Source organism: Spermophilus citellus (assembly GCF_964194105.1).
Source record: "Spermophilus citellus genome assembly, chromosome: 14".
In the NCBI taxonomy this organism is placed as follows: Eukaryota; Metazoa; Chordata; class Mammalia; order Rodentia; family Sciuridae; genus Spermophilus; species Spermophilus citellus.
The window spans coordinates 40671259-40687085 of NC_138194.1; positions in this window are offsets into that span (position 1 = coordinate 40671259).

Sequence of the window (15827 nt, forward strand, 5' to 3'; positions counted from 1 at the left end):
TGAGTTCTTTATATATCTTGGAGACGAATGCTGTATCTGAGGAGCAGGTGGCAAAGATTTTATCTCATTCTGTTGGCTCTTTCTCCATCTTCTTGATTGTTTCTTTTGTTGTGAAGAAGCTTTTTAGTTTGATAGATCCCATTTATTGATTCTTGATTTTACTTCTTTTGCTTTAGGAATCCCATTGAGGAATTTGGTTCTTGGCCTGACATGACGAAGAGTTGTGCCTACTTTTCCTTTTAGTGGGTGTAGGGTATCTGCTCTAATGCTCAGGTCCTTGATCCACTTTGAGTTGGGTTTCATGCAGGGTGAGAGATAGGGGTTTAATTTCATTTTGCTACACATGGATTTACAGTTTTTCCAGCACCATTTGCTGCAGAGTCTATCTTTTCCCCTATGTGTGGGGTGCCTTTGTCTAGTGTGAAATAACTGTATTTATGTGGGTTTGTCTCTGTGTCTTCTATCCTGTACCATTGGTCTTCATGTCTGTTTTGGTGCCAATACCATGCAGTTTTTGTTATTATAGCTAGGTAGTATTATTCAAGCTCTGATATTGTGATGCCTCCTGCTTCACTTTTCTTGTCAAGGATTTCTTTGGCTATTCTGGGTCTCTTATTTTTCCAAATGAATTTCCTGATTGCTTTTTCTATTTCTATGAAAAACATCATCATCTTTAAGAACCTTAATAAGAATTGCATTAAATCTGTATAGCACTTTTGATAGTATGGCCATTTTGACAATATTAATTCTGCCTATCCAAGAACATAGAAGACCTTTCCATCTTCTAAGGTGTTCTTCAAATTTTTCTTTTGAATTCTGTAGTTTTCATTGTAGAAGTCTTTCAACTCTTTTGTTAGATTAAAACCCCAATTTTTTAGGCTATTGTGAATGGGATAATTTTTTAAATTTTTCTTTCAGTTGATTCATCACTGATATACATAACTGCAATTGATTTATGGGTGTGAATTTTATATCCTGCTACTTTGCTGAATTAATTCATGAGTTCTACACATTTTTTGGGTCTTCTAAATATAGAAACATGTTATTGGCAAATAGTGATAGCTTTGAGTTCTTAATTCCTACTGATATCACTTTAATTTGTTTCTTCTGTCTAATTGCTCTGGCCAGGATTTCCAGAACTATGTTCAATAGAAGTAGTGAAAGAGGGCATTCTTGTTTTGTTTTGGTTTTTAGAGGGAATGCTTTCAATTTTTCTTCACTTAGAATGATGTTGGCCTTGCATTTAGCATATACAGCTTTTACAATGTTGAGGTATATTCCTACTATCCCTACTTTTTTTTTTCTTGGTGCCAATAATTGAACTCAGGGACATTCAACCACTGAACCACATCCCCAGATCTATTTTGTACTTTAAATTAGCCCCTCACTCTTGCTGAGGCTGGCTTTGAACTCATGATCCTCCTTCCTCAGCCTCCCTAGCCACTGGGATTATAGGCATGTGCTACTATACTCAGCTATCCCTAGTTTTTCTAGAGTTTTAAGTATTAATGGATTCTGTATTTTGTCAAATACTTTTTCTGCATCTATTGAGATAATCATGTGATTCTTGTCTTTACATCTATTGATGTGGTTAATTACATTTGTTGATTTCTGTATGTTGAGCCTAACTTGCATCCCTATAATGAATTCCATTTAATTGTGGTGCACTATATTTTAATGTTTTTTTTTTGTTTGTGATTTGCTAGTATTTTGTTAAGAATTTTTGCATCGATCTTCATCAGGGATATTGGTCTGAAATTTTCTTTCCTTGATATGTCTTTGTCTGGTTGGTGTCAGGGTGATAGTAGATTCATCGAATGAATTTGGAAGGTTTCCCTCCTTTTCTATTTCATGGAATAATTTGAGGAGGATTGTTATTAGTTCTTCTTTGAAGGTCTGTAGAACTTGGCTGAGAATCTGTCTTGTCCTGGGTTTTTCTTTGTTGGTAGGCTTTAGTTGGTGTCTTACATTTCATTGCTTGAAATTGATCTGTTTGATGAAATAAAAATTTTCAATGTTATCCTAATTCAATTTGTGTAGGTCATATGTCTCTAGATTTGTCTAAGTCTTCAAGATTTTCTATTTTATTAGAATATAAATTTTCAAAATAGTTTCTGATTATTGTCTATATTTCATTAGTGTCCATTGTAATATTTCCTTTTTCATCATGAATTTTAGTAATTCGAGTTTTCTCTCTCTTTTTGTTATCTTGTCTAAGGATTTATCAATTATATTTAATTTTTAAAACAACTAACTCTTTGTTTTATTGATTTTTTTTGGATTGTTTCTTTGGTTTCAATTTCATTGATTTCAGCTTTGATTTTTAATTATTTGTTGTCTTCTGCTTTTGGTATTGATTTGTTCTTTTTGTTTTTTCCCCTAGGGCTTTGCGATATAATGTGAGGTTATTTATGTTTTTACCTTCCATTTTTTTAAGAAGTCAGCTCAATGTAATGAACTTTCCTCTTAGCACTGCCTTCCTAGTGTCCCAGAGATTTTGATCTCTTCATTTTGGGGGATATAAATATTTACAATTATTATGCCTTCTTGATGTATAATTCCCTTAAGCAGTATGAAATGTTCTTTTTTGTTCCTTTTGATTAACTCTGGCTTGAAGCCTACTTTATCTGATGTAAGGATAGAAAACCTTGCTTTTTTGTGAGATTCATGTGAATAATATGTTTTTTCCCCACTTTTTTTACCTTCAATCTGTGGATGTCTTTGCATATGAGATGAATCTCTTGGAGACAGCATATTGTTGCTCTTGTTTTTTATTCCTATCTGCCAGTCTATGTCTTTGATGAGTTTAGGCCATTTACATTCAATGTTGTTATTGAAATATGATTTTTATTCCCTGTTGTTTTAATTTATTTCTGGTTTTTAATTTGAATTAGTTTCCCCTTTGATTGACTGTTCTTCTAAAAAGAATTCCTCCCTTTTCTGGTTTTCACTTTTATTTTTCATTTCTTCATCATGAAATATCTTATTGAGAATGTTTTGTAGGGCAGGCTTTGCAGTTGCGAATTATATTAACTTTTATCATGGACACTTTTTATTTCATCAATTCTGAAGCCTAATTTTGCTTGGTATAGTATTCTTGGCTGGCATCCATTTTCTTTCAGAGCTTGGTATATATTATTCTCAAACCTCCTAGCTTTGAAGGTCTGGATTTATAAATTACCTGAGGTCTGGATTGGTTTCCCTCAAAATGTCACCTTTTTCTCTGGCAGCCTTAAAAGTTCTATATTTATTTTGCATGTTAGACATTTCCATAATAATGTGCCTTGGTGTAGGTCTTAATTTTGTATATTTGGTGTTCTATAAGTTTCTTGTATTTCATTTTCCATTTTATTCTTCAGGTTTGGGTAATTTTTTGTTATTATTGGTTTGTGCATTCCTTTCCTTTGTATCTCTAAGCCTTCATCCATCCCAATAAATCTTAAATTTAGTGTCTTCAGTTTATCCCATATTTCCTGGAAGTTCTGTTAATAATTTATTACCATGTTTTCTCCACAGTGAACTTTGTTTTCAAAATTATATATTTCATCTTCTTTGCCTGAAACTTTGTCTTCCATGTGATCTAGTCTGTTGGTGATGCTTCCCATTGAATTTTTAATTTTGTTTATTGATTTTTTCATTTCAAGGATTTCTGCTTGATTTTTTTTCATAATCTCTATCTCTTAATTAAAATTATCTTTCACTTCCCATATTTTCTGATTTCACTCTTTATATCATTTTATCTCACACATCATTTTAACTATATACATTCTAAACTCTTTCTTTGACATTTATTCCACTGTGGTGTTCATCAATTCTGTTAGTGAAGTAGTATCTTGGTTTGTTTGGGGTAGTTTGTACCCTTGCTTTTTCATATTGTTTGTGTTTCTATCCATCTAACAGGATTTGAGGCAGTAGTTTCTACTCTGTGGACTTATAGTGTCTCTGAAGTTTTTCAGTGCCTCACCATTTAGGTGGAGACAAATAAGAACAACAAACAATTCATAACATAGATAGCATAAAACCAAATTTTCCCTGCTATGACATCTACAATGTTAATTGTCACAGTAAACAGAAATGATTTGATAAGTTATTGTCTACAATAAAAACCATATGTTTGCAAACTATATGTTTGAATGGGGAACAAAGACAGAAAAGAAGTGATATAGGATGTGATGATTATGAGGAGGAGAGAAGATAGAAGTAAAAAAATTCAAAAAGAGTGAAGGAGAGAACAAGAGGTTAGCTGCTAGTGAAAAAAAAGAGAAAGATAATTGAGGGAAACAGATGAGAAAAAAATATATATATATAAAGTAAAATTTTCAAAATATATATAAAAAAGAATACAAAACAAAATTGAATTATACTAATTAAACACCCTAGTCCTCAAAAAAACTGATACATGGAGAATATCTGGCTTCAAAAATGCTAGAAATGAGAAAACAAACAAAGAAAGATGAGTATATATAAATGTTCATGTATCATTAAGGTCACAATTAAGGGGGGGAAGAGAGAGAGAGAGAGAGAGAGAGAGAGAGAGAGAGAGAGAAAACAACCAAAACAAAACTAAAACAAAACAGAGAGAGAGAGAGAGAGAGAGAGAGAGAGAGAGAGAGAGAGAGAGAAACCTCTCTATAAATAGTTAGAGAATTGTTTCTCTTGGAGCTCAATAGATTCTCAGCTTCTTATCAGTGTTAGGTGGGGTCATCTGGAGCATGATGATCCACCCTCTGGATTGCTGGTGTGAGAGAGGTAATTTCATAGGCATAATTCCTGGAGACAGGGTTTAGGCTGTCTTAAAGTGAGCTCCAGACAGTTCACTGAATTCCAATTGGTCTGGAGATTTAAAATCAGTGCACCACCAGGGATCAGCAATTGGTAGAGACTCATGTGGGTTCCACTCATGTGATGTAGGAGTCAATTCTTAGTCCACTAGGTCACCTGCAGACCCCATGTTTCTTGGTCTCAGGTTCAGTCTACACACTCAATCTCTCACCCATGCCCTTTTAAATTCCTGGTTAGGTGCATCTCTGCAAGCAGCCATATTGGAGAGGGAGAGCAAGAGCCAGGTAGGTTTCCATGACCAGTTGTCCACTGGGTAAAACTCTCTCCACATTTGATTTTCTCCTTGCTATTTAGGCACACTCTTTGTTGTGCAGGGTGGGTTTGCCAGGCCTGTCGTTCAGGCCAGGACTCAGGTTGGCCAGGACTTGGCTTCCTCAGCTGCTAGTCCCGGTACCTTGGCTGCAGAATGGTTTCTTCCTCTGTCCTCTGCATGCCACAGTTTCTTTCCCATATAAAGCTATTGTGTAGTGCTACTTTCAGTTTAGTCAGGTGGTGTCTTTGACCTCTAAACTTTCAATACCCAGACTCACTTCAGGCTTCCTAAAAAAATGTGGGTTCCTTTAATTCCCTGTCCCTCCACTGTGCTCACAGAGGGACCACTCTGGCTTGTGCTTCCAGCTGCAGCTGTGGCTGTGGTGCTGGGTTTTCTTCCTTTTTTATTATACCCAACCTCCTGAGTCCCTGATCTGCTTTAAACGTCCACTTTTAAGTTTCCCACCTAAATTGCTGATTAATTGCCTGTCTGCTTTCTTGGTTTCATGTCACAGAGGAAAGTGACCCTATGTATTCAGCCATCTTGAAAGTCTTCTATTTCTTGTGATTCTTCATGTCAGTAGCTAAAAGGAATTATTAGAGGAAGAAGATGTAATCTTTTGGATAGAAATCAGTTCATTATATTGTTGGTACAAGATTTGGAGATGTGAATAACTTGACCACATTTCCAATTTTTATCACAACAAAAATAAAATTGGAAAACAGTGACAGAGAATGAGTCACACAGTTAAATATACACAAGTTGTAAATAGACAACTTTATATCGCAGTGATTACTCATAATAGTATCATTTAATATGTTTAAAACGTCTTTTTCTTTTTCTCTAATTAATTAATTAATTAATTTTAATTAGGTCTAGATGGCCACAGAATGCATTTTGATTCATTGTACACATTTGCAGCACAACTTTTTATTTCTCTGGCTGCACACAATGTAGCATCGCATCATATGTGCAGTTATACATGTATGTGGGGCAATGATGTTCATCTCATTTCACCATCTTTCCTGCCCCCATGTCCCCACCCGACTCATCCCTCCCCTTTGCCCCATCAAATTTCTTCCATTGTTCCCATGACCCCCCTTCCCCCATTATGGATCAGCATCTACTTATCAGAGAGAAGATTTGGCCTTTGGTATTTTGGGATTGGCTTAATTCGTTTAGCATTATATTCTCCAACTCCCTCCATTTATCTGAAAATGACATAATTTTATTGTCTTTTAATGCTGAGTATTATTTAGTTGTGTGTGTGTGTGTGTGCGTATGTGTGTGTGTGTATCACAGTTTCTTTATCCATTCATCTACTCCACAGTTTAGCTATTGTGAATTGAGCTGCTATGAACATTGATGTGACTGTGTTACTATAGTATGCTGATTTTAAGTCTTTGGGGTATAGAAGGAAGAGTGGTATACCTGGGTCAAATGGTGGTTCCATTCCAAGTTTTCTAAGGAATCTCCAAACTACTTTCCAGATTGGTTGCACCAATTTTCAGTTCAACAGCAATGTATGACTGTGCCTTTTCCCCCACATCCTCACTAACATTTATTGTTGTCTGTATTCTTGATAACTGCCTTTCTGACAGGTATGAGATGACATCTTAGAGTAGTTTTGATTTGCGTTCCTCTAATTACTAGAGATGTTAAACATGTTTTCATATATTTGTTGATTGAATGTATATCTTCTTCTGAGAAGTGTCTGAAAATATGTCTTTTTCATTTAAGGATTTACTTGGGTAGATTTTTTTAATCTTACAACATATTATATAGCTGGGGAATTGTTTATGGTATATGAATATGTACAGTATACAGAATATACATGGAATTTATCATGGAGAATATATATGTCTATAAGTATATAAATGTGTGTGTATATATGTGTGTGTGTATGTGTGTGTGCACAATTTGGCAAGAAGAACATGTTGGATGGAAAAGTTTTTTTCAACCCTGAGGAGAAAAAAAATATGCATTACAAATATAGGTACATACATTTTTTTAAAGCAAACATGACAATCATTCACTTCTGTAGTCCTGGAATAGAAAGAAGAGTAAATATAAGATGCTGAAATCTGGGCTGTGGGTTGGAAGGGCTCAAGGACCCTTGATTAGCAGGGTGTGAGGACTGTGAGGAAGCCTATATTGTTCCTGGCTTTACCCTTACCCAACCTTAAGATATTAAGGTTACCACAGGAGATATCTGTTGGAGGCAGAATAGAGACAATTGCCAATATTCAGGGAAGATCTGAGTTTTTCAATTTTTATGTTCCCTAGAGTGCCAATAGGGATAATCAGGACAAATTTGACTTACTCTACTTTTGCTAGGACACACCCTAACTGCATCATTCGTTTTTCACTGTTGCTTTTGTTCAAGCGTGTGAACTACAGATCCTGGGTTGGTGAAAAATGCAAAGGGGCACTTTAGCAGCCATCAGTGCAACAGATTGAAAGCTAGTAGATGGCTCCAATAACAAGAACAAGACCTACCACTCATCAGAATCTATCAGGGTTCAGGCATTCTGCTATTTCACATCTTTGGTATCACGTTATAATTTATTACATTGCTCTAAAGAAGTAGTTATTTCTATTCCTATTATTTAAGTGAAGAAATGGAGAATCTGAAAGACTAAGTCTACTGTATTTCATTCATTTTTTTTCCATTTCATCTGCTCTTTAAATGATTACTGAAGTACCCATTATATAAGAGGCACATATCTGAGCTTTCAATTTGTTTACTTCCAAACTAGCACCTTCTGTGATTTTTGGACCTTATTAGAAACCTTGCTTTGTCCTTTATTTTGCCTATCTGTGGCTTCGAACCTCTAATCTGCTTTCCCCACTGTATTAAAGTCTCCGTAACCTTAATGAAGCTGCTTTTAAAAAGTCACATTAGTCCCACTAGTTACCCCATCTCTCTCCTTCCATTTGAAGGCAAACTTTTCCAGATCATGAACTTTCATTTCCAACTCCTCACGTCTTTACCCCTTCACACAGAACACCTTATTCTTTTCCCACCATGAAAACTGCTGTAACCAAAGTTATCATTAACTTCACCATCACCAAGTAATACAGATTCCTCTAAGTCTCTCTTGTGGAATTCACAATATCTGACCTTGTGAATCATTCTATCCTCTTTGAGTTGTCCCTTTTCCTGACTTCTATTTCCCCTGTCTTCCAGTGATTTTCTCAGTTTCCTTGGATGGCTTATTTTCTTGATCAAACTATGAAATATCAGTATTTCTCATTGTACAAACTTTTTTTTTTTTTGCTTTTCTCATTCTATGTATTCTCCGTCAATAACCTTTCCTAAACCTGATGATGCCAAATTTTAAATATTTAATCCAGATTTCTTACTTTCAAAACTCTATGAATAACTACTGGCTGACATTTACTTTTGGTTGTTTTGAATACATCTGTTTGGATAGAGGGTAGACCCAGGAAACAGATGCAGGATCCTGACAGGTAGAAGAAGAAGCAAGGCACAGTTGAGATAGTTGACATTCTTTATTCAGAGGCAGCAGCAGTTGCTGGACTCCAGCTTTAGCCCCATGTTGCCTCAGCTACTTCCACTGAGCCCTTAGAGCCAATCCCATGGCTTTTTAAGATACATAGTCCAGACAAGAATGCTCACTGCCAGCAGGTTATATAAGGCACATGCACACAAGCAAATGTTTGTGACCTTGAGTATATATGCTGAATCAAGGTATTCATGACCTTTGCTCCCTACTAAAAACAGCCCACCAGAAGCCTCAGTGAGAGAGGCGAACTCTAACCATCTTGGGCCTGCCCTACAGCATTTCAAAATCAACACGTCAAAACTAGACTGTATACCTTTTTCTCTGAACCTGCTTACTCTTATCATATCAGTGAACCCAGAAAACTTGAATCAGCCTCAGCTCCCTCCTTCTTCCAAATCCCCTTCCCATCCTCTCTTGATCACCAGATTCTCTTGAATCTACTTCTTACATCTTTTTAGAATATGAACTCTTCCTCTCCATCCCTATATGTCATTGCTTTAGTTTACTCTTTTATTCCTTCTGTTCTAATCACTGCAATGACTGCCTGAATGTTCTCCATTTTCAGACTCTTTTCTCTGCAGTTCATCTTTCCCAAGACTTTGGATATTAAATCCAAGACTATGGATATTAAATGCAAATCAAATCATGGCATTCTCATGATTAAATTCAGTGGGTTTCTCTAACCTTCAAGAAAGTCTAAATCGCTGAGCTTGTCAAAAAGGTCTTTCCAAATTGGGTCTTCATTTCAGCTGTATCTATTGTTCTGTCTCATAAACAAACTTCACCCAGACAACTGGGAATGCAGACTGCTTGCTGTTAAAAGAACTAGGGATGTGATCTCTCCATGTGCAGATTAGTTCGTTCCTTCCTCTACACTGCTATTTCCCCCATTTCTCCATTTCTGTAAATTCATTTGGATTTGTGACAGGTGTTTAGAAACCTGTTCTTTCTTCTAATCTTAGATAGATTGTTTCTTCTCACTTCTTTGATCATATGGTCCTTGCCTGGTTCCTTATTTACATTTTTGCATAATATTTCAACACTTTACTCCAAGTACTGGTGAACTTGGTACTCTCAGACATAGATTATTGGCTTGTTGATAAGCTGTTATCTTTGTCTTTGGTACATAGTAGGGATTCAATATAGTGTTACGAAAAAAAAACTGTATGATGTGTGTTCATACTTTAGATGCCTCAGTGGAATTATCTTAATTTTCTTTCAAATATTATGGCAGAAGGCTATTTTCTTCCCCAAAGCTATCTTGGGAAATTTAAAGACTTTCATATAATATATATTTATTTATTTCATAAAGAGCAATGATTTCTCTTTAATTTTCTCGATAATTGTATTGACTAGACCACTCTATTTCTGATGAGAGAAGACCCTTGGTGTCAAAGATGTTAAGTAAAGATTTTGAGAGAATCTGCCATAGAGGAATTCTCATGGGTTGGTAAATTAAGATTTCCCTAAAGTAAGTTCACTCTATGTGATGTCCTCAGTTTGCCTGAGGTCTGAGATTTCTGAGGTTTTAGGGTAGTCATTTATTTCCCAATATCTAGTGTAAAGCAGAAACTATTTTTATAAAATAGCTTATCTTTATGCATGAATATTTCTAGGGAAATAAGTTAGATTTAGAGTTTTAAATAAAATTAAACATTTCCCATAGTTAAGAAAAATGTGCATACCATGTATCACATTGGTATATTCAGTGAGAACTACACAGGTAAGGCTAGGAAGTGGTCTTTGGATTGGAGGTTTGTCTTTCTTCACACAGTGAAAGATGATGGGCAGTTTTCTGTATTAACTATCTAATTTCTGTTTTCCCATTTATTAAATGCCTCCTGATCTTGCAGTGTTTTCTTCCGTTTCTTCAACAAAATTTGAACTTAATTTACACCTTTTCTCCTTGAGAGAATCTGGGGCAATATTTTCTGAAGTAAATAAAATGTTTCTTTTACCCCCAAAGTCAAACTAGTGAACTTCTTTATTTCTCAGAACATGGCTATAACTGGTTCATTTCCATATTTCTCAAAAATCAATATCAATTTTATTCTTTCTAATTAGAAATTATTGCTTTGAAGAAAATTTTTCCTTAGCTCATCATTTTCCAGTCCTTAGATTTATTCACAAAATCTGTAAAAAAGATGTAAGGTCCCACATTTATTCACTCAACAAGCACTGATTCCCTACCAGTTATTTCCACTTGGATTGCATCATCAAACAAAAAGAGACAAAAATTACTGCCTGGTAGCCTTACATTCTAGTAGTGGAGAAAGAGAATAAATAGCAAACAAAATAAGTGTGATGATTAGTAAAATAAGTGTGATGATTTAGTATCTTAAAGATATGAAGTAGTATAAAAATGCATAGGACTAAGGGTATCAGAAATGTGTGGTAGAATCAGGTTTTCAATTTGAAATAGAATATTTTGAGTACCATTAGGATGAAATATAGGCAAAGACTGAAGCACATGAAGGAAATAATTCAAAATACCTGGAAATTTGCATTTATGACAGAGAGTAGAGCAAATAGAATGGACCTAGCCTATTTCTGTGCAATGTTAAGTGTGGTCATATGCAAAGAGCCATTAGAGGAGAGGATGAGTAGGGAAGGGAGTGTGCCAGGGTGGTTAGAACAGAAAAATAATATGAGGAAGCTCATTAGCAACCACGATCTTTGATTTTTATCCCTAGTGATATGAGAAGTTATTCTAAAATATATCTGCAATGTAATCTGAAAAATAGTTTAAAAATACCACTCTAGATACCATTTTTGAGTTGTTGGAAGAAGACAGAGAGACAGGAGGTGGTTTAGGAGGCCACTGAATAAATCCAGGTGAGAAATGATGGCATCTTGGGCAGATGTGGAGTGAGAGAGAATTAGGCTGTAGGTGACTTATTAAAAATGAATTTAATAGGATTTTCTATGGATCAAATGTGGAGTTTCTGAGAAAGAGAGGCATCAAGGATGATCCTAAGGGCTGGGGGTGTGGCTCAAGTGGTAGCGCGCTCGCCTGGCATGCGTGCGGCCCGGGTTTGATCCTCAGCACCACATACCAACAAAGATGTTGTGTCTGCCGAGAACTGAAAAATAAATATTAAAAAAAAATTCTCTCTCTCTCTCTCTCTCTCTCTCCCTCTCCTCTTTCTTAAAAAAATGTTTAGTAACTTCTCTGTGCCCTCTATTTAAAAAAAAAAAGGATGATCCTAAGATTTTTTGTTACAAGTAATGGAAAGAATGAAGTTGACACTGAGATAAGGGAAAGTTAGTGGAACAGTTTAGGAGAGGAAATCAAAACTGAATTTAAGATGAATCTAAGATGTCATAAATCCAAGGGATGTTGTCAAACTGAAGTTATATTAATAAATCTGGAATTCAGAAGACAAGTGTGAGTGGAAGACTTAATTCAAGAGTTACTGTCAATATTTAGAGGGTATTTAAAGTCATATGAATAGATGCAGTCATCAAGAGAATGTGGATATGCAGACCAATGATCCAAGAGTTAATTTTAAGATCTAATGCTCTAGAAAAAGAGAAAGAAACTAATAAAAGTAGCCCCGTGAAGGTGGTTGAAAACCAGAGTGTGGAACCCTGAAAGACAATAGACAAAATAATGAAGGAGAGTGGAGTGCATCAATTTTATCCACTGCTGTCCATGGGTCAGGAAAGATAAATATAAAGGTCATTGGGGGGCCAACAGGAAGGTCATTAATGATTTTTTCAAGAGAATAGTTTTTGTAGAGTGGCAAGGAAGAAGCATTGTTGAGGGAGTTTTTAATGAGAGGAGAGAAAGTGGAGGCAAGTAATATACATACTTTCCCAGAAATTGTACTGCAAAGAGTGGTAGGAAAAGCAAAACATGAGCTATGGGGGAAGTTGAGTCTTATTTTTTTCAGTAGAATAAATAGCTTTTACTAGGATGCTGTTGAAGAAAATGACCCATCAAATATGAAAATAATGATGTGGGAGAGATAGAAAAGACATCTTTGAGTGATGTCTTCAGTGAGATAGGAAGGGGATGAAATTCAGTGCACAGACTGAGGGATTGAAATTAACAATAGTATTTAGTAGGAAGACAGAACATATGGTATAGTCACTGGTAAGTAGATTGGGGTGGTGGTGAGAAGTTTGAATATCCTCTTCTGATTGCTCTACATTTTAAACTCTTTTTATTTTTAAGAATAGCCCACAAATATCAATGTATAGCTCCATGAGTTGTCACCATAAAAAAACTGCAGCCATCTTGGTCAAACAATAGAATATGATAGGAACCCTAGAAACCTCTCACATTTTCCTTCATAATCCTTAGCCTTTCTCCCGTGCTCCAAAGAAACCACTATTTTTAGCTAAGGCACTACAGGTTAATTTTCAACTTCAAAAATATAATTCAATATCTAATGATTTGCATTTCAGTCAACTTTGTGGAATTATTCACTGTATTTCACACAACTGTAATATACTGTTATTTCTGTAGAGCATTCCATTGTAAGATTATACCATATATTTTTCCATTCTACAGTTGAGAGGCATGTTGATTATTTCCAATTTTGAGCTTTAGTTTGTTATGAACTTTATTGTGCAAGTATATGGGTACATTTTTGTTGACTATGTACCTTGAGCTAGAATTAGGAAGCAGGTCGATGGGTATGCATGATTCAGTTTTGGGAAATAATGTCAATCATTACATTTCTCTGAATTGTTTGAATTTCCTTTGTTAGTATGAGTGTTCTCCTTATACAAAATTCTCCCTAATGTATGTGATTATCTTTTACATCTCAAATGTTCCAGTTAGTATGGATTTGATTTTATATTTCCCTAGGAACTAATGAAGTCAAGTGCACATCTTCATATGTATATTGACTAGATATTTTTCTATGAAGTGTCTACTCAAGTCTCTTACCCATCTTTGCCATTAAATTGTCTATGTAAATGTGTTCCTAATGTATTTTGGATATGAGCCCTTGACTGGTTATATATGTTGCAAACATCTTTTCACATTCTGTCATTTTCCTTTACTTTATTAATGGTGTTTTTGAAGAACTAAGGTTTTAAATTTCAATATAGTACTATTATAAATTTTTTCCAATATGCATCATATATTTTAATAATGTTTAAAGCCCAATTGATGTCATGACAACCAGCTCTGATCAAGTTTTGGTCACACACAGGTAATGATAACTAAGTCATTGTTGCTTGGCTGAAAATCATTGTAAGATGATTAGCAGTTCACACATGACAATTTCAGAAATATCTGAAAAGGTTTACATTTTTAAAAAGATTAAATATGTTATCACATAATCAGTAATACAATCTCAATTCCTCTCTACTAGTTTTTTAAAAAAGTTTGTTTTAATTAGTTATACATGACAGTAGAATGCATTTATGTTCTTTAATATGTCCTACACAGATGGGATATAATTTCTCATTTTTCTGAGTGTACATGTTGCAGAATCATATTGGTCATGCAGTCACATATATGCATACAGTAATAATGTCTCTTTTATTCTACTATCTTTCCTATCCCCACATCCCCTCTTCTTCCCTTCCACCACTTCCTTCTACCTAATCTCAGAAAATTGGGAGTGGAACCACCATTTGACTCAGCTATCTCATTCCTTGGTTTATACTCAAATGACTTAAAATCAGCACACTCTAGTGACACAGCCACATCGATGTTTGTTTATATAGCAGCTCAACTCATAATAATTAGACTATGGAACCAAAATAGGTGTCCCTCAATAGATGAATGCATAAAGAAAATGTGGTATATATACTCAATAAAATACTATTCAGCTTTAAAGAAGAGTAAAGTTATGGAATTTGCCAGTAAATGGTTGGAGTTGGAGAACATCATGCTAAGCAAAATAAGCAAATCCCACAAAACCAAAAGCAGAATGTTTTCTCTAATATGCAGATGCTAATTCACAATAAGGCAGGGGGCACTAATTATCAATTTTTGCCTTTTACTACTACCTATATGTCATAAGCAAACGTTTTCTAACCCTTTTTAAAAAGTTTTTTTTTCTAAAACCTGTATTTATGGTTATTCACATTTAGTTCTATAATTGACCTGCAACTGAGGATGGTATGAGATATGGTCAAATTGGTTTTTCTCATAAGAAAATCCAATTTCTTAGTATTTTTTATGAAAAAGATTATTCCTTTCCCACATCTCTGATATCTATACTTGATGTCAAATTTGATGGCCTATATTCCATTTTATTAGTCTATATATTTCATTTTTCATCAATACCACAGTGTCTTGATTAGTTCGTGAATGCACATCATAGTCTGTTTTAGACTATGTGGAGCAAGTCATCCTACCATTACATCTTGTTCTTCATTGAGTATCTTGGCTATAAAGAGGTCTTTGCATTTATTTATGAACTTTGAAAGTAGTTTTTAATTTTGAAAAATATATGGGATTTAGATGTGGATTAAATTCATTTATGAAGCAACTTGGGGAAAATTGGTATCTTAGTCCATTTTAAGTTAATAAAACAGAATACCTAAGACTGGGTAATTCATAAGAGAAAAGGGTTTATTAATTTCACAGTTTTGGAGGCCAGAATTCTAAGATTGGGCAGTTACATCTTTCAAGGCCTTTGAACTATGTCATAACATGGTGGAAAAGCAGAAGGGCAAGGGGTGAATGCAGAAAAGAAAATACAAGGAGCATCCTGGCTTTATAACAACCCACTTTTGTAGTAACTAATCTAGTCCTTTAAGATCTAGAATTCACTTACTACCTGGAGTATTAACCCAGTCCCATTAGAAAGGCCTTATTAATTCCTCTTAATGACCTAATCTTCCCTTAATGTTCTTACCTCCCAATACTGTCACAATGGCAATCAAATTTCAGCATGAGTTTCAGAAGAAGCAAACCATATTCAATCATAACAATTTCTTTGCACATTGGGTCTTCCAAATTATGAACATGCTATATCTCTTCAATAATTAGGTTTTTAAAAATTCCTCCCAAAAATGTTTCATAGTTTTCTATCTAAAAGTTATGGATAGGCTTCCTCTTTCACTTCGCTCCCGGCAGAGAAGCTGAATGGGTAATCAGCAGTGGATTGTCAGTACCTGAGGCAAAGAAAGCTCAGTACACCCCGCCCTTTTTTTTTTTTTTTTTTTTTTTTTGAATATTGTCTATACAGGGAGAGTTAGTGGATTGGAATTGTTGGCAGGGCTGTAGTTTC